General features: G+C 40.7%; 1 pseudogene; it reads left to right on the top strand.

The window, feature by feature from the left end:
* The first annotated feature begins 3,498 nt into the window (after window positions 1–3,498).
* On the top strand, window positions 3,499–4,974 carry LOC125168050 (E3 ubiquitin-protein ligase ARIH2-like; annotated as a pseudogene).
* Window positions 4,975–5,190: the final 216 nt, after the last annotated feature.

The raw sequence follows: 5,190 nt of genomic DNA, 5'->3' as shown, positions 1-5,190 counted from the left end.
AGCAATTGCACTACTAGGCATGTACCCAAGGGATACAAAAATCACATGACTTCACTCATATGAGGACTTTAAGAGACAAAACAGATGAACATAAGGGATGGGAAACTAAAATAATATAAAAACAGGGACGGGGACAAAACAGAAGAGATTCATAAGTATGGAGAACAAACTGAGGGTTACTGGAGGGGTTGTGGGAGGGGAGATGGGCTAAATGGGTAAGGGGCACCAAGGAATCTACTCCTGAAATCACTGTTGCACTATATGCTAACTGACTTGGATGTAAATTTTAAAAATAAAAAATAAAATAAAAAAATACAGTTTGGGGTCCTTAATGTCAATTTGGAGCTTCAAAATGATGTTTTTAATTCATATGGTCTCATCATAGGTGTATTAGTGTCTTATAGCTGCTGTCACAAATTGCCACAACTTAGTGGCTTAAAACAACACAAATTTATTACATTGCAGTTCTACTGGTCTCAAGCTAAATCATGAGTCTGGGGAGGGCAGTGTTTCTACTGGAAGCTCTAGGGCAGCTTTAGGAAAGAATTTATTTCCTTCCTCTTTCTAGTTAGAAGCCTTCCTCTATGGAGGTGTGGAGGTCATCTGTCTTCCTTGGCTTGTCACCACATTCCTTCATCTTCAAAACCAGCAAGGTTGGGGTGAGTCTTTCTCATGCCATCTCTCTGGCTCTTCCCTTTTCCCTCCCTCTTCCACTTACAAGGACTCTTGTGATTACATTAGCCCTGGCCAGATAATCCAGAAAAATCTTCCATATCAATGTCAGCTAATTAGCAACCTTGATTCCAATTGCCACCTGAATTTCTCACTGCCATGTAACAGATTACATTCATAGGTTCCAGGCATTAGGGCATAAACATATTTAAGATGCCATTATTCTTCCACTACAATATGCTTCTCTTTACCAGTTTTTAATATACAGTAAACCATGTCCAGTCATGCAGAATTTTTATATTAAGGTAAACTTTGCTTATAAGCTAATCTTAATCATAAAAATGCTAGTGACAAGGTAGACAATAAGTAGAGAATCAAAGAGGTTTGGAGACTGTTTCATAGTTACTTCTAAAGGTAAAAAAAATATTCTATGGCCCAGCAATTCTACACTTAGGCATTTCCCCAAGATAAATGTAAAGATATGTTCACAAAAAGGCTTGTATGTGAAAGTTCATAGCAGCTTTATTTATAAAAGCCAAAAGCTGGTAACAGCCCAAGTGTTCACGAACAGTAATATAGGTAAACAAATCATGATATATTCAGGAAAGGAATAAATTACTGATGTAACAACAATATGGATGAATCATACACAATAGCACTTTATTGAGTGAAAGAAACCATATAAATAACTACAAAGGAATACATACTATATGATACTTTACTTGAAATCCTAGAATAGGCATAATAATTCATGATAGAAGTCAGAATGTTTTGGGACGGTAACTGGAAAGGGACAAAATGGAATTTTTGAGAGTGTTTGGGTGGTGGTTACTGTGTCATTCAAATTGTCTATCAAAGTTCCCTGGTAACTACCTAGATAGCATCTGAGTAACTTCAAACTTCACTTGTCTTATACATCGTTTTAGTTCCTTTGCTATTAAATTTACTCTCAGACATTCTCACTCTTGTTAAAATTACTTGTAGGGAATCCGTAAAAAGCTCCATTTATTTGGATCCAAACAAAGTAGCCAAACACATATATTGCCCCAATTTAAACATTTTCCCATAAGCATAACTATTTTCAGAGAACAAATGTCCTTGCCTTTCTCTCATGGGCTGTTGCTTTATGTATTTCTCTTCCAAATTGATAATCCACAATGACTGTACTCAGTGCCACAGGAGAGGAGTACATTACTGCAGGCTCATTACCTTTAAAAAAGTGTGTATCTATTTCTCATTAATTAGAATGAAATAAGATCAAATAATAGACCAATTCATGATAATTTCTGTTCTTGTAATTGACATCATCAAACAAATGAATTCAAGAACAATGAATATTTCCAATTAGAATTTCTTCAACCTTATTTACATTCAATTTTCCCTTATAAAAATTTAAATTCAATCAATTTTTATTTACTGAGAGTATATCTGTAAGAAGCTCACACTAATTAGATCTGAAGTACAAAATTCAATTATATAAGGTAGGTCAGGTTGAACTCATTTGTCAAACTTCAAATTATAAGTAACTTTTAGATAGTTTCTTGCTATATACTTACACCTTCCAGGTCAAAATCCTTTGTATAAGTAACTTTAAAAAACCAAATGCTTTGGGGCATCTGGGTGGCTCAGTAGATTAAACCTCCAACTTGGGCTCAGATCATGATCTCTCAGTTTGTGAGTTTAAGCCCCACGTCGGGTTCTGTGCTGACAGCTCAGAGCCTGGAGCCTGCTTCAGATCCTGTGTCTTCCTGTCTCTCGGCCCCTCCAATGCTCACACTCTGTCTCTCTCTGTCTCTCAATAATAAATAAACATTAAAAAAATCCTTTGAACTTCACATTTGCTTATCCTTATCAATCTATGGAACACCATTCCACTTATTTGTCCAAAACTAAGGGTGACATGCCAAATTTACTGTTTGAAATATAGCTGGCACACAATCTTACATTAGTTTCAAGCGTAAAACATAGTGATTCGACAACTCTATACATTATTCTATGCTCATCACAAGTATAGCCATCTGTCACCATACAACACTATTACAATACCAATGATTACATTCCCTTTGCTATTCCTTTCATCCTGGTGATATCCTGGTTACATGTCAGTTTTAATTATCTTTCCACTAATCGCAAAAATAGTACCTTTCCGAAAAAATTTCCAAATAAACCCTAAGTTTTGAAACTTATTTTTCTCTTTCGTTCCATTTTTCTGAACATTTAATAACATCTGGGGCCACATATTTAGTTCTCAACTTTGAAGTTAATTTAGAATAAACTATGGATCTCAATTTGCCAATGAACCAGTAAAGAAATAGTTACCTTTTTATTTTTTCAATTCAAATTCATCCTTATAAACATGTGCAAAATTAAACCGATTAAAGAGTGAGCATATGTGCATACTGACAAAATATGCCAATATTTAGTATTCAATGTGTTACGGGACCCTAACAAAACTCAACAAAAGGTAGTCTTAAAATGTATCACACTATTTCTACACATAAAACATACTTTCTACAGAGCACTTCCCGGGCTGCGGACACTGCTCTGCGGGAGGAAGGAGACCAGAGATCAGCCCACTGCTGTACCTGTGTCAGATCCCTCTGGTCTGACTGAACCCAGTTTGGCCTGCTCAGCCTCAGCAGCGGTGGGCCGCAGCTCCTACTGGAAATTACACAACACAGAATATTTGGGGTGAGTGACATCTTCTTGAAAGACCTTCGAGAATTACGGAAGGAAAAAAAAAAATAATGCATTTAAGAAAGTGGTAAAGTTTGGAAAGGGGAGGGGAAAAAAAATCCCTGATATTCGACTTGGCTGAATGCTTAGATGTCGGTGGACATGAATAGCCAGGGGTCTGACAGCAATAAAAAGGACTATGACCCAAATTGTGAGGAGGAGGAAGAAGATGAGGACCCCGGGGGCACGGAGGTCTACTATGTGGGAGTAGCCAGTGATGTGGAGCAGCAAGGGGCCAACGCCTTTGATCCTGAAGAGCACCAGTTTACCTGTTTGACCTACAAGGAGTTTGAGGGTGCCCTCAATGAGCACATGATACCTAGCCTCTGTCCTAAAAACCACTGATGTTTACTGCCACCAGTACATCCTCTCTATGGCACTGGTATCTCATTCAGTTGCTAAACTTATATTAGTTAATTTCCACTGGCAAGTTGCAGAGATATTGGACACATACGAGTCTAATTCTGCTCAATCTCTCATTGAAGCTCAAGTTCAGCCCTGTTCCTTGAAACGTGTCCCCACAGCCCACCCCCTCATCATTGTGCAGTGTGTATGCAGTTTGCGCAAAAGGAAAACCTGCTCTCTCCTGCCTGTCAGCACTTTTGCCATAGCTTCTGGGAGCAGCCCCGTTTATACTTGTCGAGGATGGTGCGGGTGTGGGAGTCTCTGGAATGGCTCAGGATCCGCCACTCCAAACACCAGAGGACTTTGTGTGCTTCCACTGTTGCCCAATGAAGAATTAAGAGACAAATACAGGCATTACCACTTGAGGGACTATGTGGAGAGTCATCACCAGCTCCAGCTTTGCCCTGGTCCAGACTGCCTCCATGGATATTTGGGGACAGGGGCCCAGAGCTTGCAGAGTACAGTGCAATAAGTGCAACCAAGTCTTATGCTTCAAGCGGTGGACGTACCGCGTCCCCACAGACTGCGCTACAATCCGGAAATGGCTCACGAAGCATGCTGAACAGCCAACTACATTAGGGATGACATTAAAGACTGTCCCAAGTGCGACACCTGCATTGAGAACGAAGGCTGCAATCACATGCAATGCTCCAAGTGTAAACATGACTTGTGCAGAATATGTCTAGGAGACTGTTAAGACCCATGGCACGAGTACTATGAGTGCAGTTGGTACAAGGAGAACCCTGACATTGTCAAGCCCAGGCATCAAGCCCAGGCCAGGGAGGCCCTCAAGAAATACTTGTTCTACTTTGACAGATGGGAAAACCACAAGAGCTTGCAGCTGGGGGTGCAGACATACCAGCAAATTCCTGAGAAGATTCAGGATAGGGCCATGAATAATCTGGGGACCTGGAATGAGCGGCAGTACCTACAGAATGCTGCCAAGCTCTTGGTCAAGAGCCAGTACACCCTGCAGGACACTTACTCTTTGCGTGTTACACGGAGTCTGGACCGAGGAAGAAGCTCTTTGAATACCAGCAGGCTCAGCTGGAGGCTGAGATGGAAAACTTGATGTGGAAAGTGGAGTGTGCAGACAGAAACGACAGAGGGGACGCAGAGAACTGGACAGATGCACGTAGCAGTGGAAGAGAAACTGGCTGAAGGATTCCCATGACAGCTAGGTTGGGACATGGATGTGAGGGCATGAGGGAGATGTGGTTGTGAGATCTCCCAGCTGCCATCCTGTATGCTGTAGGCTTTGCCTTTCAGGACCCAGGCAACAGCTGAGGCCCACACTCCTGAGAGACACTGGCCACACACGACTCGGTTGATTTCTGTTTTCTTCTCATCTTTTTGCATTTTGTTTCTACTAGGGTA

This window comes from Prionailurus viverrinus, chromosome B3, assembly GCF_022837055.1.
Source record: "Prionailurus viverrinus isolate Anna chromosome B3, UM_Priviv_1.0, whole genome shotgun sequence".
In the NCBI taxonomy this organism is placed as follows: Eukaryota; Metazoa; Chordata; class Mammalia; order Carnivora; family Felidae; genus Prionailurus; species Prionailurus viverrinus.
Note: the sequence above shows the minus strand (reverse complement) of the source record. Positions and strands in the feature narration are given on the sequence as shown.